Source organism: Lissotriton vulgaris, chromosome 6 (genome assembly GCF_964263255.1).
Source record: "Lissotriton vulgaris chromosome 6, aLisVul1.2, whole genome shotgun sequence".
Classification (NCBI taxonomy): domain Eukaryota; kingdom Metazoa; phylum Chordata; class Amphibia; order Caudata; family Salamandridae; genus Lissotriton; species Lissotriton vulgaris.
Window position 1 is genome coordinate 1,576,931,043 of NC_141694.1, and position 25,865 is coordinate 1,576,956,907.

The following is a 25,865-nucleotide window of genomic DNA, read 5'->3' on the forward strand; positions in this document are numbered from 1 at the left end:
TTTTGTCTAATCCCAAGGGCCAAGAGTCTACCCGTCTTTTCCCCATATTCATATAGCTCTCTATGGTGTGTTTGATATGCCTGAGCTACCTGCGTCTGGAAAAAATTGTTTAGCTCTGATTTACCAATGATTATGTGGTTCTTAACTATGGTCAATCTGGCACCTTCCCCCTGAGATAACAAATTAGTATGCTATGTCGTTAACTGCGCCAAATGGGTCATGAGGGAGGAGATCTGGTTCCTCCATATTTTCCTCTGTTGGCCTACATAGCTCATTATTTTCCCCCTTAAACACCCTTTATACGTATCCCACACAGTTGTACGGGAGGCACTATATCGATTAATTTCTAAGAATCCTTGGACCAATTTTCAATATACTTTATAAAATCTTCATCTGTTAACAGTTTCCTATCAAACGGCCAAGAGAGGAGTTCCCTTTCCAAGCCCTGACGCGTTATTTCGAGCGTTATTTTTGTCTCTCCTTCCCTCCTCTCTCAATGTATTGAGACCGAACTATTTTGTCTGATGCCCGATGGAGCTACCTGGTTTAGCTTGATATAATGTTTACTTGTTTATCTTTTCTGGTATATTGTTGAACCACATAGTTACACTTCCTTTCGACCACATCCTCCCTCTATTTATGTCTCTCCTTCCCTCCTCTCCCAATGTATTGAGACTGAACTATTTTGTCTGACGCCCGATGGAGCTACTTGGTTTAGCTATAGAGGAGATGGGCCGTGGATTCCCTCCTTGGTCGTCACCTACCCAGTTGGTCTTTAGGCAGACTTCTTTTCGTCTCTCCTTATTGTCTCTTCCCTAGCTCCTATCCTCTCTCCCCTGAATATCTCCCCTTGTCTGCCCTGGGATCACACCTTACTGGACTTTGGACGTTGCCATGACTCGTCTACCGGTTTGTGTCCCCATCACCCTTCCTCTCCTCTTCCCATGCTGTGTCTCTCACCCGCCCGTCCCCTTTCCCGCCCTCATTATCTGTCTACTTCCCGTGCTCCAACCCCCCTTCCTGGAATCTCTCACCTTGCCTGCTTTTCCTCTTACGTATTTGTGCTTATTGTTTATCTCGACCTTACATGTAACTATGTTGCCATTCTCTAAGAACTGTGTAACCTTTGTAATGATGTAATCTGTAACTATGATCTGATGCTCATGTAAAGCGCTCTGATACCTCCGGGTCCAGCCAGCGCTATATAAAACTTTTTAAATAAATAAATAAAATTATCTCGGCTTCCCCAAAAATATTGGTAGAAATCAGAAAGTAGTCTAAGCAAACATATTTTTGATGTGGGCATGAGAAATATGCATAGGCTGGATCTACATTGCTCTTAGCTGCCCACACATCTACCAGACCATGACTAGATTTGAGGCTATTTATGGCCCGGTTGACCCAGAGTTTTCTCCCTTATACTTCTGCCCCGCCTAACTTGAACTTGAACTCTCGTAGTGAATAATAAAATCTCCTCATACTATTAGTGGGGTTAGCCATGTAGCAAACTCCAGCTCTAGCTCTTCCCACGTCTAGGGATCATCCTGATTTGAAGCATAAATTACCACTACAGTCAGCCCCGTACTTAACGTTATAATATAGCCTTATAGCCCGCCGTAGAGGGCTATACCGTTTATTAAAGGCCCTCTCCAGCGTTAAAGTCCTGAACCGAAGGTGAGGGCCTTTAACAAGGGAGAGGGACTTTAATAGCCGGTATAGCCCAGCTATGAAGGGCTATAAGGCTATTAGAACATTCTGCCACCAGAGGGCAGAATGTTCTAACAAAAAAAAACAAAGCCTTATGGGAGAGTGAGCGTATTGGAATCCCCACAGGCTTCCTGAAGCCTTTGTTCACAGCCAGAGATGTGAACAAAAAAACATTGGAATGTTGGAGCTCCAGGCTTATACCAGCCATTATAAGCCCAGAGCACCCCATTGTTTTCAAAGGAGCTCCCAACATTCCAATGTTCTACTAGCCCATCTACCCTATTTATCCGGCAGAGTACCTTTGATAATACCCGCTTGCCGTTTGATAAATATCGCTATTCCCCTAATCATGGAGGTCTGTGTGGAGCAAACTGCCAGATCATACCCTGTTATCTAGAGGACGCCCCTATTGTTCCAAAGGATGTGGGTCTTCTGTAAGCAAATAATTTCCGGGATTATGAACCGCAAGATCTCAAATATTATTCTTTTTTTTGCTCTGTCATTTAGGTCTGCCACATTGACTGAACAAATCCGTAATTTATCCATTACCTACTACCAAAATGAACCATCTCTTTAGCCTACCACTCCATCTGTTATTTATTCTTTCCTTTCCTTTATTTCTGAATCTCCTCAATTTCATGTACCTAAATTGGCTTTTCTTCCCCTTCCCACCACCTTCCCCCACCCACCCTGACCCCCTCCCACCTATCCTACCCCTCAACCAATCCATGAAAGCTACTACACCAATGGTCTAGTAAGGATGATGTGACTCTTGGCGTGCTCCATGTGCCCCCTCCCCATTTTAATCAATAAATCAAAAACCTTCAGTTCATGCCCACTTCTTACATCAAAACATCGCTTAAACCACACCCCTATACCCTAAAACATCCACCATCCTACTTACCCCCACCTGTTGCTATTCAAATGACAAAAGACCCCAGATCTATAAAAAAAGAATCTAAAGAAAAACCTGCCTTCAAACCATATCCTAAAAAAGAAAGAAAGAAAAAGAGGACTTTGGTACAACTCTTATTACGTTTCATGATACATTTGCCAGCCCAACCACCCTAGCCTTTCCTACTCAATTCATCCAGGAATTCTTTTGCTTTGATTTCTGATGTAAAAAAGCGGACCTTTTTCCCCTATTATGACTTTTAGTTTTGCCGTGTTCAGGATGCTTGGCAGTTCGGGCTGGACTGTTCCCATGAGGCACAGGGTCAGACTGATTTGCATATAGCCATGTCTGAACTGGGGTGGCAGAGTGGGCTAAAGAACGGTGATGGATTAAACACAGATCTTTTGACTGGGTGTGAGTGTTTGATTGATTCAGATGCTCCGTCCATCACCACCCCCTTTTGTACCGTGTTCAGGAGGTAGGCCTGAGCTCCTTTTTCTTGAAATGGGTTTATCATCTGCCATAACCTCCATTGTCTTTCAACAGCCACATGACAGAAATCAGGTCTTGTGAAAATTCGACATCATCCAGCCGGCATTTGCAATCTGGTTGGCTTTTTAAAAAATGATCTGTCAAAGGAGATAGTTTCCAAAAAACACGAGCACAGCTCGAGGTCTGCTATCAACACGTGCCTGCTGTTTCATCACCATAGGGACCCGGTGTGCTTGTTGAACTTCCTGGGCCCAGTTCCACACTTCTGCCTCAGCAAATGCCTTGGCTGGCAGGTCAACCATGTAGCGACAGATATCCGTACCCGCTTTGTCCTCAGGGATACCCAGGAACCGTAGATTATTTCTTCATTGTCTGTTTTCCTGATCTTCAAGCTTCCACTGTACGTCCACGAATCTAGCCTTGTGTGATGTAGTCTGCAACTGAGTTGACACCATTTTGGACTCAATAATACCAGTTCTTCTTTCAAGATCTTTTAAGCGTCCGAAATTTCACTGCATACTTTGGCTATTTTGCGAACTGAGCCTTAGATTTTTCTAATAGCAGCTTGTGAGCGCCTATTATCCTGTCTAGACTCGTCCCGATGTGCCATGACTGATTGTAAAATTGCATCCAAGGTTGTTGTGGTCACTAATTCCATATTAATGGGACATTTGGTTGTGTCTCCGACTAGCAGGCTGGAGGGTGAGTAATCCCAGTTTTGTTCGAGGTGAGAGGGCCGCAGATTTCATCGACCTCCGTAGCATTACAGCGGAATCCCTTCCATTACTGTCATGGGGGTTTTCACTTTTGTCTTCTACTTCTCTGCCACTCGTCGAGGAAATCGATCCAGCCAGTGATTCTGTGCCCTCTGATAGTGAATAGAAGAAGTCCGTCACTTCTCTATCAGTTTCCTTCCCTATATGGACTTTTTGCGCAAGGTGTTTGGGCCGCGCGCGAGGTAAGTCACCAATTGCAGCAACTGTTGCCTATGTTTTTTCCTTTTGTATGGACCTTTCTGAGTTTTTTCCAGTACCGATGGTTTGGCCTAACACTGAATCATATTACTTTTTGCTCGGGTAGGCTTCTGCCAGAGCTACCTGGGCAAGATTATCGTTACGCTGGGCTCGCACGTCCCCTGCCTGCTGTGGCTGTTCTCCTTCATCTTGCTCTCCCTTCACGTTATCAATACCATCAGTAACATCCATTGTGCCCTTCTCCACTTGGTCCCCCCAGGTCTCTGCAGCCTCCATTGCACCTGTTTTTGTGACATTAGTTACATTTAGGGCATCAGGTATAGCGGATACCTCGGGTAAAATGAGCATGATCGGGGCATCTTCTCCCACCTCCTCCTCAATTGTCTCTGTTTACTGCCCAAAGTCTCCAGTTATTACAGGTCCAGAATCTTGCTTGGATAGGTCACCTTTTGCTGCTCCCATCCCTGTCCTCCATTGGCACTCCTGTTGATTCATTTTCAGCAGCGCTAACCTGTGTCTGCTTTGTCTGATTTTCACGGTTCTTTGTTCTGACTAACAGCTCCACACTTTTTGGTCCGGCTGGAATGTTGCTGGGGTGCTGTTTTTCCCAGGGGATCCTTCTGGGTCAGATTCTGGACACGTCGTCCTGGCAATTGAGTTGTTCCTCCCCCCTATCCACCCAAGCCATCCTCCAGTATTCGGGATTTCACAGGTATAGCAATTGCGACCACCGGAGGAGGACTATCTGCTGTCAAAAAATGTTCCTGCTGTCGCCGTCGGAGCCCCCTTCGGCTTCATTCTTTCAGGATCCCCACAGCATTGCTCTCCCAGCTGACCAGTTGGAAATCCATGCCTCTCACAACCAGAACAGCAGCCAGAGCTCAGAGAACGCCAGATCCACCAGCAGGTAAGGGTCAGCTCTTGTTGTAGGACTGCTGATTCTGAACCATATGCCCCGTGATTAATCTTCTCCTCTATACTTTTTAGCAGCAGGCTCAGCGTAGATAGGATCATCCTCCAAAGATCAACAGGGGAGATATTAATTCTCACCGGGAGGGGGTCACTTGATCACACCATTGAGCTGCTGTAGTAGCCTAGCCTAGCCTGCCGCCATCTTGCTGAGCTATCGGATGGTATGGCTGGAGAGGGGGCGCAGGCCGGTGTTCATTGCGTCATGAGCTTACTCAATGATAAATTCGAAATTCTACCTTTTCCTGAACTAGTTCTGAAATTTGGGATTTTTAGCAGATCGTATTTTATATATATCCAAATAAGGGGTGTTTAAAAATTCTAGCTGTCAGATTGCATAAACTTCAAGCAATACCACTAATGGACAATGTTAGACCTGTCTGACCTTTTGCGTAGTTCCTCCAATTTATTATTTATTTTGTCCCCTTTTTGCCCCTCATGCCTTTGTTTTTTTTTTGTGTCCACTAGATTTTTATGGTGCTGACCTGGGGGGATAGGTGCTCTTTTACCCTCATAGTTCTTCACCTTAGGCCTAGGCGCCTTTCCTGACAGGAATTCACCCAGGTTTACAAAATGGTGGTTTTCAACTGTCACAACTGTCACACCTGGGATCTGTCCCATAGGATAGAGTAGGGCATTCCAGAACCTTCTGGTCCCTTCTGGACCTCTGAGGGTCAGCCTATATAAGGCGGAATGCTGGTCAGCCATTTTGTCTTGCAGTGTAGGCTGGCTGAGTTAAGGCTGGAGCATAAGGCGGGGGTAGGATCATCAGAGGGTTGACCTCCCATTGTAGGGACGCTCCTTACTGGTTCCCCACCCTTCTCCCCTTATAGTTGTTAACCTGACCCTGCCTGTAGGAAATCCTGAAGATCCTGGGCACCTATTCTCTTCCGGTCCCAGAGGAAAGAGTGGGTGAGAGAGGTTGCACTGGAGTGAAGCTCCTTCCACTGCCCAGTGAGGAAAAGGGGTCCTGGTGCAGATTAAGAGTGAGGGTTTCCTGTATGCCTTTGTCAGAATCCACAAGAACAGAGTAAAAAGGAGGACTTATTAAGCATCCAACTTAGCCCCCCTCCCCTTTCTGCTGTTACCTGGGGTGTTGAATCGCCTCGTCAGGGGTAGTAGGATTGACCTGGTTGGGGCTAAAACCGAGTGCCTGGCGCGGTGTCGCCGAGTGAACTGTCCGCCTGGTGAAGTCTGCCCCCATCTCCCTGTGTCCGGTGATTGAAGCGGCGAAATTGCGTGTGGAGTTTCACCCTCTCCCTCCCTGTCCCCGCACTGCGCAGGCCCTGCTGACTAAACGCGTTAGTCGGCGTGCGTGGGCGGGACCAGAGGAAGAGGTCCCGCGAAGCCGAGCAGACTCCGGCCCCGAGCCACTACTTCCCCGCGCATGCCCGGTCGAGCCGCTTCCCTCAAGGAAGGCGGAGGTGTTACCGGAGGAGGAAGCGGGCGGAAAGCGAGCATCGGCTCGTGTCTGCTGTTGTGCCCTTCTTTCTCCGCTCGAGCTCCAACACGGAGGAGCTGGTTTGAGCGGGAGAGGAGAGTCGAGGAGCCAATAAGCCTGAGGGCCATAGTGTGGTCTGGTTCCTTTTTCTTGTCCCCCCTGGCGACCGGAGACACAGGCCCGGCGGACTCACCACAAGAAAGTAAAGAGGAGAATGTGAGGGGGAAGTTGGCGACAGTAGGTTGACAGAAACGAGGGCAGAGGAGCAAAGCCTAGTGATTATTCAAACGAGGATCGAGCCAAACTGTGCATAACCCTTAAAGACTTCCACAAGGGTCTTCACAGATCGATTGTTTACTGCTGGGCATATAAATGTTGGTTTACTACCCGCATCGTGACAGCTCTTCAGGAGAGCAAGTACAGAAATAAGTGAAGTGAGAAGGGTTAGCCAATTCTTCCTGGTGTCAAAGGTGGGGAGGGGGTAAATGTGACAACCTCTATCAGAGGAGTCAAGTCTAGTTCAATTTAGAGAAGTGCAGACACTGCTCCCTGGAAACCAATGTAATGTGTTGTTAAGCTGGAAAGCTGAATAGTGAGATATCTTGGCAACTTTGAAGAAATTAATAATTTCACTGTTTGAATGTATTGTATTGAACTATGCTATCTAAAGATAAATAATAGACAAGAGAGCAAAGAATATTTTTATAAAACAGCTCAAATTTTTACACAAAGATTGGTGTAGCGTCATTTTTGAGTGGAATTGCTTGATGTTACTGCTGGGTGGTATGCAACCTTTACACATGTGCCTCTGTTAATATTGTCTTACCCTAGGCCAGGCTACCCTAGGTGACCTGACAACATTAGGTTCCAACAAATTGGTGTCTAGCGGTGGGATGGTGCCTGTGGTTGCGACTACTCTGCAGTAACTGAGTGTAATCCACTAACCTACACCTGGAGTTTTCTCCTAGCGGCCCTCCTAATTTTCACTTTTGCTGTTTCCAAATTTATTCCTGGTGGTGGGGTGGAGGTAGCTTCAGGTTGCCCTTGTAACTCTATTCTTCTTGTGTGTTTAACCTTGAATTGTCTTTTGCAAAATGGATTTTGCGCTGGAAGAACTGGACACTAATTCTGTGGCCCAGCTAAAAGATTTCTGCCAACAAATGTTTTTTAAGCGTGGTGCCAAGAAGGGGGAACTCCAGACCAGTTTGAGGGCTTGGGTGGAAGCACGCAGAGAAGGGAAGGAGGAGGATGAGGGGACGGACCGGGACACGGTCATAGGGGTAGAGCGATTGTTCCAACCAGAGGTGGGACACCTACTCCCAGGACCAATGACCTACTCTAGGATGGGCAGTAGTGTCTCTGGAGGAAGCTTGACTGAAGCGGAACTCACCGACAGGAGGGAAAAGAGGGAAAAGAGGCAATTGAAATAGGAATTGGCCAGGCTGGAACAGGAGAGGGAGGAGCGCAGGATGGCTCATGAATTCAAACTAAAAGAGTTAGAACTCAAGGCCCTACAACGGGGACCCTCTCCTACTCCGAATGGTGGCAGCGAATCTAGAGAACCAACCAGGGAGACCAGACCCTGTTTGCCTAAGGACCTAATTGCTAGCTATAGTCAAGGGGATGATATAGCCAAATGGTTGGCTGCCTATGAGGTCTCCTTAAGAGCCCATGGGGTCCAGGAGAAGCACTGGGGGGGGTGGGTTGTACAAGTACATGCCTCCTACCGGTCGGGACACCTTGCTAGACTTAGAACCGGAGGAGCAGACCAACTACCCCACCATGAAGCTAGCATTGATCAGGAAGTTTGGGTTAACCCCTGAAAAGTATCACCAGAAGTTCAGGGGGAGCCACAAGTTAAGCACCCAGAACTGGGTGGACTTCCTAGATTATGCAAGGAAGGCCTTGGAGGGCTGGGTACAGGGCAGTGAGGTGAAGGATTATGAGGGGTTGTATGATCTTTTTTTGAAAGAGCATCTACTCGAGAAATGTTTTCCCGAGCTGCGCCAACACCTGGTGGACAGCAAGCTGACCAACCCCCGGAAGCTTGCGGAGGAGGCGGACATCTGGGCAAGTACCCGGGTGTCCTCAAAGGGGACTGGAGGGGATTCCCAAAAGGCCGGACAGGGCGCCCCTCAGAAGAAGGAGGGGGGAGATAAAAAGCGGGAGTTCTCTAAAGGTCCCCAAAACAATTTCCAGGGAAAGGGAACAGGTTCCACCCCTAAGGCTAATCCGCCCAGAAACCCTCATCCTGGTCAAAACCAGCAGCCAAGGGTTGTCCACTGTTTTGAGTGTGGTGGTGTTGGACATTATAAGGGAGATGTCAGATGCCCAAAGAGACCACCACCTCCCACCGGAGGAAAACCCCCGGGAGTAGCTAGTGTAGCGCTCGGGGAGGAGTTGCCCTTAGATAAGGGGGGTGAGTGGGCGGGTGTCACCTTAGTGTCCCTGGGAGAACGGGAGATGGTTCCTAAGATCCAGGTGCCCCCAAATACTGCTAAGTATGGGCAATGGATCACCATCAATGGCCAGAGAGGGGAGGCTCTGAGGGATACAGGAGCCAGTATGACCATGGTGAGAAGTCAACTGGTGTCTCCAGAGCAGGTGGTTCCCAATGTACTCCACCCCGCCGCGATGGCTGACGGCAGAATGGACCACTATCCCGTGGCTGAGGTTCCCTTTGAGTGTGAAGGGGTTGCAGGTTCACTTCGAGTTGCCGTAAGCCCTGCCGTGCCAGTTGATTGTCTGCTGGGGAATGACATAGAGCACAATGCTTGGAGAGAGGTGGAATACCGGACGCACTCTGTGATGCTGGGTACACCTGACTGGGCCTGTGTAAGCACAAGGTCTGCGACTGCCCGGAGAGGGAGTTCGCCTGGGTTGGAGCCTGGAACAATGGCCCAACCCGCTGCCAAAAAGGGACAGACCCGAAGACAGGAAGAGCCTGCTTCGGCTTCCACACCCCATGTGACAGATTGGCCACCTGTGGTGGTGGACCAGGAGTCCGTGGAGGGGGAAGTAGTCTCTCTGGAGGACCTACCCATCCCTGCTGAGTGGCATGTGGAGGGAGGGCCTACCAGAGAGGAGTTCTGTAAGGGCCAGAAGGAGTGCCCTACCCTTGAGGGGCTGAGGCGACAGGCTGAAGCCCAGGCAGCAGGGGACGTTGCGGGACACTACCATATTTACTGGGAGGATGGACTCCTCTACAGTGAACCCAAGGTACCCTTACCTGGTTCATCAAGGGCCTTGGTAGTCCCGCAACGGTACCGAGCCTTTCTGCTGGAATTGGCTCATGCAATACCCTTGGCAGGACACTTAGGTCAGGACAAGACCTTTGCTCGGCTTGTCCCCCACTTTTACTGGCCTCAGATGAAAGTGGCATCCAACACATACTGTCGGACATGTGTATCCTGCCAGGCCAGTGGGAAAACAGGGGTGAAGCTGAAAGCTCCCCTGGAACCACTTCCAGTCGTTAGCACCCCCTTTGATAGGGTGGGCATCGACATTGTAGGGCCATTGGATCCACCAACAACAGCTGGTCACAGGTTTATCATGGTTCTGGTGGATCATGCCACACGGTACCCAGAGGCAATTCCTCTGAGGGCTGTCACTGCACCTGTGGTGGCTAGGGCCCTAATGGGGATCTTTACCCGAGTGGGTTTCCCCAAGGAAGTTGTGTCTGACAGGGGGACCAACTTTATGTCAGCGTACATGCGGGCAATGTTGAAGGAGTGTGGAGTGACCTACCGGTTCACCACTCCCTATCACCCCCAGTCAAATGGACTGGTCGAAAGGTTCAACAAGACCTTGAAGGGCATGATCAGAAGTCTGCCTGAAAGCCTACGGAAGAAAATGGGACGTCCTCCTACCCTGTGTGCTATTTTCCTACAGGGAAGTGCCACAGAAGGGAGTGGGCTTCAGCCCCTTCGAGCTTCTGTATGGGCACCCTGTACGCGGTCCTCTCAGCCTGGTGAAGGATGGATGGGAAAAGTCTCCCAGGAAACCCCCCCAGGATGTGGTGAGCTACATGCTGGCCTTCAGGAGCCAAATGGCGAAGTTGTGGAAGCAAGCTTCTGACAACTTGGAGGCCAGCCAGGCAGTAATGAAGGAGTGGTATGACCACAACGCTCACCAGGTGGAATTGGAGCCTGGCCAGAAAGTTTGAGTGATGGAGCCTGGAGAGCTCAGTGCCCTCCAGGATCGCTGGACAGGCCCCTTTGAGGTGTTGGAGAAGAAGGGTAAGGCCACATACCTGGTGGACCTTAAGACCCCACGACAGCCCCTGCGGGTGCTTCATGCCAACCGACTCAAACCCCACCATGAGAGGCCCGAGGTCATTTTAATGATGGTGACTGATGGGGGAGAGGAAGCGGAAAGCGAACCTCTCCCAGACTTGTTCTCGTCTCAAGAAAAGGATGGGTCAGTGGAGGGAGTGATTCTCTATCCATCCCTAACTCCTGAACAGCGAGAGGACTGCCGCCAGATACTGGAGCAGTACTCTACGTTGTTCTCCCTTGTCCTGGGAAGGACTCACCTGTGTACCCATGATGTGGACACAGGGGACAGCCCACCAGTGAAGTCAAAGACCTACCGGCTGTCCGACAAGGTGAAGGCCAGCATCCATGGTGAGGTTGCCAAGATGCTGGAGCTAGGAGTTATCGAACCTTCCAACAGCCCCTGGTCCAGTCCGGTGGTTCTAGTGCCAAAAGCCGCTCCATCAGGCACCACTCCAGAATTGAGATTCTGTGTGGATTACCGGGGACTGAACTCAGTTACAAAAACTGATGCTCATCCGATCCCTAGGGCGGATGAATTAATTGACCGGCTGGGAGCTGCCCAATATCTAAGTACCTTTGACCTTACTTCGGGGTACTGGCAGATCTCCCTGACAGATGGAGCAAAGGAAAGGTCAGACTTCTCCACGCCTGAGGGACACTTCCAATTTTGTGTGATGCCCTTTGGGCTCAAAAATGCCCCTGCCACTTTTCAGCGGCTGGTGAATCAGGTCCTCTCCGGAATGGAGGGTTTCTCCGCTGCTTATCTGGATGACATTGCTGTCTTCAGTAGCAGTTGGAGGACCATTTGCAACATTTGCAAGCAGTTCTCCAGGCCCTGAAACAAGCTGGATTGACAATCAAGGCCAGCAAATGTCAGATTGGGCAGGGGTCGGTTGTGTACCTTGGACACTTGGTGGGTAGGGGGACAATGCAGCCCCTGCAGGCAAAGATTGAGGCAATCATGGCCTGGGAACCCCCCAAGACACAGACTGAGGTCCGAGCTTTCCTGGGCCTCACAGGCTACTACCGTCGCTTTGTGAAGGGGTATGGCACTATTGTAGCGCCCCTCACAGAGCTCACCTCAAAAAAACAACCTCGACGGGTAGTTTGGACGGAGGCTTGTCAGCAAGCTTTTGAAAAACTGAAGCAGGCAATGTGTGCAGCACCGGTCCTGAGGGCCCCAGACTTCTCCAAGGAGTTCATTGTCCAGACAGATGCCTCAGAACATGACATTGGGGCAGTGTTATCGCAACTGAATGAAGAGGGCCTGGATCAGCCTGTGGTTTTCCAATCCAGGAGACTGCTTCCCCGGGAACAGAAGTGGATTGCAATTGAGAGGGAAGCTTTCACGGTGGTGTGGGCTCTAAAGAAGCTGCGGCCATACCTGTTTGGCTCGCACTTCCTGGTTCAGACTGACCACCGACCCCTTCGTTGGCTGATGCAGATGAAGGGGGAGAATCCCAAGTTGCTGAGATGGTCCATCTCCCTACAGGGAATGGACTTCCGGGTGGAACAACGGCCTGGAGTGGACCACGCCAATGAAGACTGTCTCTCTAGGTATTTCCGCCTTAGTGATGAGGACTCCCAAGGGGTTGGGTAGTTCTCCCCACTTTCAGCTGGGGGGGACGCGTGTTAGACCTGTCTGGCCTTTTGCGTAGTTCCTCCAATTTATTATTTATTTTGTCCCCGTTTTGCCCCTCATGCCTTTGTTTTTTTTTTGTGTCCACTAGATTTTTATGGTGCTGGCCTGGGGAGATAGGTGCTCTTTTACCCTCATAGTTCTTCACCTTAGGCCTAGGCGCCTTTCCTGACAGGAATTCACCCAGGTTTACAAAATGGTGGTTTTCAACTGTCACAACTGTCACAACTGTCACACCTGGGATCTGTCCCATAGGATAGAGTAGGGCATTCCAGAACCTTCTGGTCCCTTCTGGACCTCTGAGGGTCAGCCTATATAAGGCGGAATTCTGGTCAGCCATTTTGTCTTGCAGTGTAGGCTGGCTGGAGTTAAGGCTGGAGCATAAGGCGGGGGTAGGATCATCAGAGGGTTGACCTCCCATTGTAGGGACGCTCCTTACTGGTTCACCACCCTTCTCCCCTTATAGTTGTTGACCTGACCCTGCCTGTAGGAAATCCTGAAGATCCTGGGCACCTATTCTCTTCCGGTCCCAGAGGAAAGAGTGGGTGAGAGAGGTTGCACTGGAGTGAAGCTCCTTCCACTGCCCAGTGAGGAAAAGGGGTCCTGGTGCAGATTAAGAGTGAGGGTTTCCTGTGTGCCTTTGTCAGAATCCACAAGAACAGAGTGAAAAGGAGGACTTATTAAGCATCCAACTGAGCCCCCCTCCCCTTTCTGCTGTTACCTGGGGTGTTGAATCGCCTCGTCAGGGGTAGTAGGATTGACCTGGTTGGGGCTAAAACCAAGTGCCTGGCGCTGTGTCGCCGAGTGAACTGTCCGCCTGGTGAAGTCTGCCCCCATCTCCCTGTGTCCGGTGATTGAAGCGGCAAAATTGCGTGTGGAGTTTAACCCTCTCCCTCCCCGTCCCCGCACTGCGCAGGCCCTGCTGACTGAACGCGTTAGTCGGCGTGCGTGGGCGGGACCAGAGGAGGAGGTCCCGCGAAGCTGAGCAGACTCCGGCCCCGAGCCACTACTTCCCCGTGCATGCCCGGTCGAGCCGCTTCCATCAAGGAAGGCGGAGGTGTTACCGGAAGAGGAAGCGGGCGGAAAGCGAGCATCGGCTCGTGTCTGCTGTTGTGCCCTTCTTTCCCCGCTCGAGCTCCAACACGGAGGAGCTGGTTTGAGCGGGAGAGGAGAGTCGAGGAGCCAATAAGCCTGAGGGCCATAGTGTGGTCTGGTTCCTTTTTCTTGTCCCCCCTGGCGACCGGAGACACAGGCCCGGCGGACTCACCACAAGAAAGTAAGGAGGAGAATGTGAGGGGGAAGTTGGCGACAGTAGGTTGACAGAAACGAGGGCAGAGGAGCAAAGCCTAGTGATTATTCAAACGAGGATCGAGCCAAACTGTGCAGAACCCTTAAAGACTTCCAGAAGGGTCTTCACAGATCGATTGTTTACCGCTGGGCATATAAATGTTGGTTTACTACCCGCATTGTGACAGCTCTTCAGGAGAGCAAGTACAGAATTAAGTGAAGTGAGAAGGGTTAGCCAATTCTTCCTGGTGTCAAAGGTGGGGAGGGGGTAAATGTGATAACCTCTATCAGAGGAGTCAAGTCTAGTTAAATTTAGAGGAGTGCAGACACTGCTCCCTGGAAACCAATGTAATGTGTTGTTAAGCTGGAAAGCTGAATAGTGAGATATCTTGGCAACTTTGAAGAAATTAATAATTTCACAGTTTGAATGTATTGTATTGAACTATGCAATCTAAAGATAAATAATAGACAAGAGAGCAAAGAATATTTTTATAAAACAGCTCATATTTTTACACAAAGATTGGTGTAGCGTCATTTTTGAGTGGAATTGCTTGATGTTACTGCTGGGTGATATGCAACCTTTACACATGTGCCTCTGTTAATATTGTCTTACCCTAGGCCAGGCTACCCTAGGTGACCTGAGAACATTAGGTTCCAACAGACAAGCTATACCGGGGGATGGGAGGATCGGGGACCTTTATAATATACTGATGGAAACAATATCTGACGATTTAGGTAAAACCGAGACAAGGTGGGCGTCAAAGTTGAGGGATGATGACATAGATTGACATATGGCATTAAAACTGGGGGAGGATATATTTTTGGCGGCAAACCTTCAAGCACAACACTATAAAAACCTATTTAACCTATACTACACCCCAGAAAAAAACATTTTGGTTGGGGGAACAGAGAGAAAATATTCATATGTTTCACGCATGCAAGTTATTGATTCTGTTAAAAAAGGGTATAGAGAAATTCTGGCAAGAATCAATCAATTGTGCGATTGTTATCATTTTGCCGCTGATGCTGTTTGGATATGATAATCGAATTGGGTTAGTATCAGCATATCGGGAATTTGTGTTCGTAACAATAGCAGTAGCAAGATTACTGATAGATACAGCATGGAAAGACTCAGAGCCACCTGTATATACTGCCTTACTTTATCACTTATTGAGTATACATGTTCTGGAAATGGCTCTCTATAAGAACAAGGGTCACAGAGATAGAGAGAAAGGGGATACGATCTGGCCACCCATGACAAACTGGCTTAAAAGAAGTCATGGAGAGCTGCAAAGCAGAACAGGAATTGGTTAATTTGTGTTTGTACCTGTAAGAAAAGTGAAAATAATTTTAATTGGATGTTTTTCTTTAAAGTCTTTTGTGAACCTAAAGAAAATATTGTAATATAATGTATTAATTCAGAAATGTAAATACCTTTTCTTTGTTACTTATGATGTTAATGATGGCATAAAGTTAAAAAAATATTAAAAAATAAAAGAACAGAGTGCCCACATGTCAGAGTGCAGGGCAATCCATGGACTCATCTTGCAATGTCCACCCCTGCCCCAACTCTACCAAAAGAGTAAACACCACTTTTTGTTGTTCCTGTGTACTGCTGTGTTTAATGCAACCTCTGAGCATTTGGAGTGTAGGGCAAACACACGGATACAAAAACATCAGTGGGTAGGGAGGTACGTTATGAATAGGAAGGGAGGCACATAATGCAGTGCAGCTGGCATCCTTGAACTACAAATGAAAAACTTGTTTTAATTGTTCGCTAATTACAATTTCAGAAGAGCGGATTATCACAATGGTGCAGACAAAAGGTTTTAAGAATATCTCAATTAATTTTTGGCACAATTGCCCCATCTATTGACAACATGTAGTGTAGAGTAGCGCTTATTTTGTGTAGTCAATATTTCACGAGCATGGACTTCATCAATTCAAGGTCAGCTTCTCAGCTCAATGGAATCTTGCGAAGTTAGATGTGACTCCACCGAATTCCATGGAGCAAAACTGTGTTCCGCCCAGCCCTAGTGATAACCTTTTTTAAAGTAAAACTGTCAGTGAGAGACAATAATTGACTGAAATCAACAGGACTCATTAAGAGGCAAAAAAATCCTGCATGGTTATTACAAGTGATAGTTACAAGTGTTTAAACTGCACAATGGACTAGAAAATCCTAAGAAAAGTGATATGGGGAGTTTTGTGCCACAATGTGTTTATGGATGGTGACCACAGATCGTTATGCGCATACAGCAAAACTTGATTTGTTGGCAAAGAAAATTTTTAGCCAAGATCCTGAGGTATACAAAGTACTGTCATGATGAGCAAGAAATTGGAAAGGATTCCAGAATCAGTCATTTGCAGGGAACATTAGTGGAATGCATCGTGTTGATTTTCAAGTTGATTTTCAAACCATAAAGTTATCATAAGAGAGAGTTGAAACCATTTTGACAATGAACCCACCAAGGAGTCAGAGAGAAATCAGGATGCTCCTGTGAATGGTTGGCTACTGTAGACAGTGGATACCAAACTTTTCCCTAGTGGCCAAGCCTTAACAGAGCCTGATGCACAAAGATGTGCCTAATCCACGTCCATGGTACAACAATTGATTGAAGGACTTCCTAGAGCTGAGAAAGTCTCTGTTGTGCCTTGACACTAGGAATGCCTGATTATAGTAAAATGTTCACATTGTTTTATAGTGAGAGGGAGGTCTGCACTCTCTCAGTGCTTACTCTTGTGCAAGGAGATTCATGATGACCTGTAGCATATTTTTTGACTACTCTAGACCTTGTTACTGCAGTATTGCACAGCTGCCTTAATGTGGGTGGTGCAAAAAGAACAATTGATGGACATAATGAAGAACAATTTCATACATTCACCCAATACAGAGATCTGGAATTCAATCTATCGTTTTTTTGCACGCCATGCGATTCCAGTTTGAACCCAGCCATATGCAAATCAGTCTTGACCCTGTGCCATATGGGAACAGTCCAACCCGAACTGCCGGGCCAGGTCCTCCCTGGACTGGAACCAAGCATCCTGGGTCCGGTTTCTGGGTTTCACCCCTCATCAGCCAGGATAGCTTGACTGCAGTGGCATGGAGAGCACGGGACCCACGTCTTGGCATTCCTGTCCCACTCAGGATGACAAATGCAAAAAGAACAATTGATGGACAGAATGCAGAACAATATCATACATTCACCCAGTACAGAGAAATGGGACTAAATCCATCTTTTTTTGTTCCCCGTGTGATTCCAGTTTGAACCCAGCCATATGCAAATCAGTCTTGACCCTGTGCCCTATGGGAACAGTGCTGCCCGGACTGCCAGGCCAGGTCCTCCCTGGACTGGAACCAATCATCCTAGAACCGGTTTCAGGGTTGGACCCCTCATCAGCCAGGATAGCTTGACTCCAGTATCATGGAGAGGAGAGCACAGACACAAGTCCGGGCATACCTGTCCCACTCGGGGTGACAAATACAAAAAGAACAATTGACTGACAGAATGCAGAACAATGTCATACATTCACCCCAGAACAGAGATCTTGCTGGGCCTAATCCATTGTTTTTTTGCTCACCATGCCAGCCTAGTTTGAACCCAACCATATGCAAATCAGTCTTGACCCTGTGCCTCATGGGAACAGTCCATCCCAAACTACCAGGCCAGGTCCTCGATGGCCTGGAACTAAGTGTGAGCGGGAAATCCGTTACGCTCGCGGATTTTGCGGATTTTTGGGAAATCCGCAATCCGCGAATTTTCCGGATTTCCCGCAAAATCTGCAAAAAAAAATTCGCGAGTGTAACGGGTTCAAAAGTTGAACCCCCACTCATGCAACTATTTTACAATGGCGCCAGCAAGCTGCCAGCGCCGTTGTAAAATAGTTACACAGTTAGCTTGCACAGGAACCACTAGATAAAACGAAGCAGGTGCTGCTTTATTTTATCTAAGTGCTTCCTGTGCAAGCTAACTTTGTAACTATTTTACAACGGCGCTGGCAGCTTGCTGGCGCCATTGTAAAATAGTTACAGCTCACAGCTCACTCAAGGGACCCCTGCGCCCTTCGGGACGATTGCATAGTAACACACACATGGACGCTCGAACTAGTGGATGCTCAAATTCAGTGACTCATTCATTAGCCCAAAAACAATCGTGAGCGTCGTCGAGGCTGGACAGGTGTGCCTTCTTCCCAAATCTACTGTGGAAAATCAGCTGTGATGCTGGATAGGCTTTGCATCCTTGACTTTCACGAGCGCAATACCCGTGCTGTTCCTGTGACCAGGAGCTTCTTTCTCTTCATCTGCTGAACTGATCTTTCTCTGACCTTTTATTCACACAAGAGGAGGCACATACCCTACTGGGCACATTGTGTTCGCACGGGTTTCTGCAAGTTCGCACGCGTTTTGTACAATTTCGCAATTTGCAAAATTGTACAAAACCCTCGCGAACTTGCAGAAACCCGTGCAAACATAAAAAAAAAATCCGCAAATTCGCGTGAATTCGCGGATTTTGCGGATTGCGAGTTCGCCAATCCGCAAAATTCGTGAACGCGAGATTCGCAAAATTCGCCCATACCTACCTGGAACCAAGCATCCTAGGAACAGTATCGGGGTGTCACTCTCATCAGCCACGATAGCTTAACTCCAGTGGCATGGAGAGCACAGGACCCATGTCGGGGTATACCCGTCCCACTCCAGTTGACAAATGCAAAAAGAACAATTGATGGACAGAATGTAAAACAATGTCATACATTCACCCCAGTGCAGAGATCCGGGCCTAAATCAATTTTTTCATGGAACAGGGTCAAGAATGATTTGCATGTTACTTGGTCTAAACTGGGGTGGTGTGATGAACAAAACAATGACTGATTTAATCAGATCCTTGCGACTGGGGGTGTATGTTTGAATTGTCCAGCATTCCGTCTATCAATTGTTACTTTTACATATGTCGCCCTAAGTGGGAAGGGCATGCCCAGACTGGGGGTCCTGTGCTCACTACATCACTGGATTCAAGCTAGCCTGGCTGATGAAGAGTGATGCCCTGAAACCGGTCCCAGGATGCTTGTTTCCATTCCAGGGAGGACCTCGCTTGATAGTTCAGACTGGACTGTTCCCCCAAGGAACAGGGTCAAGACTGAATTGCATATGGCTTGGTTGGTGTGGTGAGCAAAAGAATGATGGATTTAACCCAAATCCTTGTGACTGGGGGTGAATGTTTGCATTGTCCAGCGTTCCGTCCATCAATTGTTTCTTTTATTAATGTGGTTGAGGCAGTAGGTGTCTGCATTGAGAGATGCAAGAGCATAATGATAGGAAATCCTCTCACAGTTATTATTCCTCACTCAGTAGAACTATTGCTCACTCTATCAAATACACAATATTTGTCAAACAGCAGACTTACAAATTATGAACACATTCTAATGAGATGTTAGATGCTGAATCCAAAGACCTTATTTCCCTCTCTGGAAAATAAAGTTAATGGGGATGAAGTAGAACATGATTGGCTAGATTGTATGGAATTATACACCAAGCCAAGACCAGATATAAAAGATAAACATCTCGATGAGCCCTATTATGCAATTTTTGTTGATGACTTATATTGAAGAAATAATGAGGGAACTTTGACAGCAGCTAATGAATTCTGCACAGTTCAAGAAGTGGCAGAAGCTTCCTTGTTTTAAGTTATCACCTCTGCATATGTAGCAGAATTTATTGACCTAACGAGAGCATGTTGCCTTTTAGCACAAATGAGAGTGACTATATTTACAGATGGTCAGTATGGGTTTGGTATTGTCCTTGACTTTGCACGGTTATGGTCACAAAGACGGGTTATTACATCTAAAGGAACACCCATAAGAAATGGGAACTATGTGAGAGAATTATTGGATGTGTTGCAGTTGCCACAGGAAGATGAAGTGGTAAAGAGTGCTGCACATACAACCAGCAAAAATTAAGTTATATTTGGAAATAAGTATGCAGAACAAGTTATGCGGTGTACACTTGCGGCTCACTTGTGGCTTACACATTTAATGGAGATTGTGCATGTGAATCTGATGAGGGCACTGTTGTCTCTATGTTGTTGTCAGTGGCTGACACTTGGGAAGAAATTAAAACATTGCAAGAAGAGGTTTCAGAAGCAGAACAACTAGATTGGATCAAAGCCGGTTGTTTTAAGGATGAAAATGACATTTGGATTTCAGCTGATGAAAGACCTGTGTTTGCCAGATAGTTTGCTGTTTCCCATGACACAACATTTCCATGGTCCTGCACACATTGGAAGGTATGCAATAGTTCAATTGTTGAGGCAAAATTGGTTCAGTGCCCGATTCAGAGTTCAAGCAGAAGAATTGTCCCACAGCGGCTAAATCAGACTGAACAAGAGATCAGAGGGTTAAAAAAAAAGTTTTTTTACCTGTAACCTGTATTTTTATTTTATTTTTAACCACACCTCACTTACTTGCACTTTGATCCGCTCCCTACAGTCCCCATTCCACCACAGTTTTTGTTTGCGGTAAACGGGGCGGGGCTTACAGAACCTACTTCCGAGCACTCACTATTAGAGCTGCATGGTAGTGTGGACAACCAGTGGCTAATTCAGGCTGAACAGGGTATCAGAGGGTTTAGAAAAGTGTTTTTTACCTTGCAACTTGTATTTTGATTTTGATTTTATTTTTAACCACATAGCACTTACTTGCACTTTGATCCGCTCCCTACGGTCCCCGTTCCACAGCGTTTTTTGTTTGTGTGGATGGACCATGGGAAAGCAGGAGGTGCTTACAGGCCCTACTTCCGGGCACTCACTTTTGGAGCCGCATGGAAGAGCAGACGTGCAGCGGCTATTTTAGGCTGAACAAGGTATCAGAGGGTTTAAAAAAGTGTTTTTTACCTTGCAACTTGTATTTTGATTAACCACACCGCACTTACTTGCACTTTGAGTCGCTCCCTGTGATGCCCGTTCAACTGCGGTTTTTGTTTGCATGGAGGGACCATGGGAAAGGAGGCAGGGCTTACAGGACCTACATCCGGACACTCACTATTAGAGCCACAAGGCAACGTGGATGTGCAGTGGCTAAACCAGGCAGAACAAGGTATCAGAGGTTTTAAAATTGTGTTTTTTAACCTGCAATTTGTATTTGTATTCTATTTTTAACCACACTGCACTTACTTGCACTTTGATCCGCTCCCTACAGTCCTCGTTCCACTGCGGTTTTCGTTTGTGTGGAGAGACCCGTGGCAAAGGAGGCTGGGCTTACAGGACCTACTTCCGGGCACTCACTATTAGAGCCGCTTGGCAGCAAAAGGCGTATCAAAGGCCAGCCTGTTTGCGTCTGTAAGCGCCCGACCGGGGCCAGGGGCAGGAACTCCTGCCCCCTTATCATCAGGTAAAATCGTGTATACACCCTCACAAATTATAGAGCTAAGGGACTCAGGTAAAACCAACTGCCTTCATTAAATTCACATAGCTAATGGTTACTCTTCATGTGCCCATTGCCCATTTAGATTTTGCAAGGCTGTGGAAACACAGTCAGAGGTACACGCCCTTGAGATGTATAAAATGTTCTCTCTTAACTGCAGGTCTCCGTCAAAACACTCTGGGGAACTAAACATATTTTTAGCAGATGCCCAACCAGATGTAGTTTTTTTAACAGAAACCTGGCTGCACAAGGACTCTGCACCAGATATGGTTGAAACTCTCCCACCTGGGTATAATATCCAGCGCAAAGATTGCGAGAGGAAGAAAGGGGGTGGCATTGCAATCATCTTTAAAGACTTCTTTAAATGCCGGGTTGAGCCCAATCCTGTGTCTGACTGTGAAAGCTTATTTTTCTCTATTTCATTCACTGCAATCCTTTTATGTTGACGTCCAGAGGTGGGTGGACAATTCTTCAATTCTCTCCCGGAACTGGTGGCCTCTTTGGCAAGCTCATCCACAAACATCACGATCCTAGGGGATTTTAATGTTCATTTTGATGATCCAAGTAAAACAGATGCTCATCCAAGATCCATCAACAATACAATGAATACAAAAAGTAATAGGCCCCACCTACATTAAAGGCCATACTTTAAGACCCCGTGTTTGCGAATAACATTGAGCTGTCAGTAGAGGCACCTATTCCCCTGCCTTAGAGGGATCACTCACTGATCCCTATTTCCTTGAAATCTCCTACCCAACGTAATCCTACGGAATCTAGAACCAGGAAAGTCCACCCTTATTTCAATCTCTCCCTAGAGTCCTGGACTACTGTGCTCAAGAATTCAAAACCTACTCTAGACTCCAGTTCCATCCTATTGTCTGAGAAATTTACATATTGGATAAAATATTCTCTGGACTCAGTTATTCCTGTGAAAGCTAACCACTGTAGGATGAGAGAGAAAATCCCTCTGTGGTACTAGCCTAAGCTTTGGCTGCTTAAACAGGCCTGTAAACTATGGGAGAGGTAATGGAGCGGGGACTATAGCGAGACCAGTAAAATGATGTATAGAGAGTCCATAAAATGCTACCAAGCTGAAATTAAAAAAGCTCAGGCACTTTATTTTGAAGAAAACATTAACTCAGCAGCTAATGCTCCCAGAGAAATCCTCCGAATTGCGAAGACACTTTTAGAGCTTCCCTCTCCCGATACTTTCACTGTAATATCCTCTGATTGCAGCAATGAACTTGCAGAGTACTTTCAGGAAAAAATTCAGAACATATATAACATGCGTCCAGATGCCCCATGCCCAGTGACATCCATGTCCTGGTGACCAGTGACCTTCTTCATATAAACAGGCTTGTGATCACATTAAGCACACTCTGGAGGAATTTCCTCTCTTCGACCTGGATACCCGATAAGAAATTTTTGTGCAAAGAAAGTCGGGTTCCACTCGTGAGTCATGACCCGACCCCCCTCTGTGTAAGTTCAAAGAGGTGGTGCTACCGGTCATACTGGATGTAATACATCTTTCTATCATCAATGTCCATGTATTACCTTCCTGGAATAATGCTATGGTGAAAGCTCTCTTTGAAAAGCCAAACTTAAACCCTGACGTCTTGAGTAACTGTCGTCCCATATCTCTGCTGCCCATGATCTGTAAGATCCTGGAAAAGCATATAAATTCCGCTTTTACACCATTCTCAGACCGGATTTCATCTCCATCTTGGAACTGAACCCGCACTTATTGCCGTAGTTGAAGAAGCAAAAAAGATAATCCACGAGGGAGGAGCAGTAGCTATTATCCTTCTTGACCTTAGCGCCGCTTTTGACACGGTTAATTTCAATATCCTCCTTAACAGGCTTAGGAGTGCTGGGGTGTCAGGGGGAACAATTCCCTGTATCTAATCCTTCCTGAATAGTAGAACATTTCATGTCTTTGCAGGTGAATCTGCCCTGGGTCTCTGCCTCTCTGTTATGGAGTACCTCAGGGATCATCTCCGAGTCCTACGTTATTCAATGTGTATATGAGGCCACTGGCTGATATCATCCTGCCGTATGGAAACAAAGCTGTCACATATGCGGATGATACTCAGCTGGTAGTATCTCTTAACCACCCGCACAATGCTCCATCTGACTTGGAATTCTGCCTGGAGAAGGTGGCAACCTGGATGCAACATTCTTGCCTCAGGCTTAATGGAGACGAAAACAAAATAATGTATGTAGGCAATATACCCAATGTGGATTTTAAACTGCCATGGCCAACTTGTCTGGGACCCACCAACTCCAAAATCCAAGATAAAAAACTTGGGCGTCAGGCTAGACAAGTCAGTTAAATTCAACCAACAAGCAGTGGAAGTGACAGTCGCCTATTGTGGTACCCTTAGAATGCGGCAGAAAGGTCTCCCCTTTCTCCCTATGGGGGCTAGGAGACCTATGTTCCAGGCCTTGGTTCTGTTGCGCATGGACTATGGTAACTCTCTGTATCTGGGAGCACCTAAATCCACCATAAGGAAACTTCAAGTTCTCCAGAACTGTGCCGCCCGACTGCTGCTTGTAATACCTGGAACGCACTCATTAAAGCCTTGTCTGAAGACTCTACACTGGCTGCCCATCGGTGAGTAGGAAGGGGAGAGGGTGATGAGAGAACGAGTTACGGACCAATACTGTAAATTTCTTGTCTGGTTTCCCTGGGGTCATGTTTTTGGTAGATCTTTTGGGTTCCTTAAAGGTGGGGCGACCTTGGGCTCGGGCATAAGAGGTAGCCATCTCGATAGCATTTTCCAGAGTCAAACCAGCGTGCTGTTTCAACCAGCGTTGGGTACTGTAGGGCAGTGCTTCCAAGAATTGTTCAAGATATATCTTGTTCATAACCGCCTCCATATTAGATTCTTGGAGCTTGAGCCACAGATCAGGGGCTCATTGCAGTTTATAGAACAAGGTTTTGAAAAGGTCTTCTGGGGCCCCTCTTTTCTGGCGGAATCGTAACCTATGGGTTTCTTCGTCTACTCCTAGACGGTCCAGAATATATTGTTTCACGATTCCGTAGACGGTTGTACCGTCTTTGTTCACCATTTGGTACGTGGCCTGGGCCTCTCCTGTTAAAAGGGGGTCGAGATAGAAAGGCCACCTATCCCGGGCCAAGCGCTGGCCCTAGCAGCCCTAGCAGCCCTCTCAAAGTTAAAAAAAAATGACAACGGGTCTTCCCCTGGTGTAAACTTCTGCAGGGGAACGACCGTCCCAGGAGGTGGGCGCGGTGGTTCGTCCCTGCCCAAGGACAGTCATGAGTTGTGTCTGTCCTTCCGCGATTTTCATAAGGTTGTCGGACTGATTCTGAATGGCGGTAGTGAAGGCTAGGCGACCAGCCTCTGCTTGGGTAGCTGTTTGTTGCACAGCCCATTCCAGCTTGTCTTGACCCTCTTTCATTTGGTGTATTAGGTTTTCCATCTTGTTTCAGACGGCAGTTCTCCTAGACTCCTATCTGGCTCGCCACTTGTGAGTAGGAAGGGGGGGTGATGAGAGAACGAGTTCCGGACCAATACGGATTGTATCAGTACTTTTATTTTCAAACCAAACAAAAGGCAAAAACATCTGTCGGATGTGTCAGGGGTTGAAAGTCTGTGGATCTGGTCTCGAGGTCCAGGTATGACACACACACAGCTTCGGCGTCTCAGGTCAAGGAGTCTCCCCGATGTTTACTCCGGCCAAACCAAAGGGAAATAAAACAAAAGAACAGATGCCACAGAGTTACATCCGGGTTCCTGTAGATAGGTATGGAGAGGGGGGTCAGGGTTCACCGGGGACTACCACCGTGTTTATGCGAATATGAACACTACCTCACAAAAAACGTATTGGGAGTGTAAAGGATAAACAGTGGAACAACACACAAACACAGTCCTCTGACCTCCCACAACGGCTCCTACCCGGTCCCTCTCCATGAAAATGCGAACACTTACAAGCTACTGTATTTCACTGGACGTTGGCAATTTGAGACACGAAATAAAACTCAGCAAATTAAATTGAATGCTCAAGAAAGCCCAGGGGGGCTAAATGTAGGTCGGCTGCTGATGATTTCTATCAGTGTTGAAATGGAATAAATCAATCAAAGGGACCTGATTCAACAATTGTTGTGAAATTCTTCTAAAAGACACTCATTTTGACTGGTTGAACCACAGATCCTTGATTGTGGATGAGAGTCACAACCATTTGGTGTGCTTCAGTGTTTTTGTTTCAGCCGTAGTAGATTTATACCCTGGTGGGTGGGTATTGTGACACTATAAGAGCACCCTACTATAGTGTGGTTTCAAGGACACGGGTGAGACAAATTGCACACTGATGTTAATAGATGTGCAGATCATGGAGCATACCCATAATCTTTGGAAATAACATGGAAAAATTACAGTTTCCCTGTAGCTAAACTGCTGTTCTGTGAATTCTTACCCAAGTACGGCTCTCCGGTTTCTATAGAGTCAGACTGAGGGACTTACTTTTAAAATTATGTTCCTAAAATTCTGTGTTTGGACCTTCAAGTGGAGCAGCAATTACACTGTACCTATCATCCTGAGGTTTCGGGAATAGTAGAGCAGGTACAAGGAATTTTGAAGTCATGATTAGTAAAAGTTTGTGCTTCCACTTCTCTGAAATGGCTAGATGCACCACAACTAGTTCTGAAGAGTCTTCAAAGTACTCCTGACAGTAGAACAGGTTTAGCACCTTAATAAATCATCATGGATCATGCAATGAGACTGCCTGCTGTACCTGCAAATACACT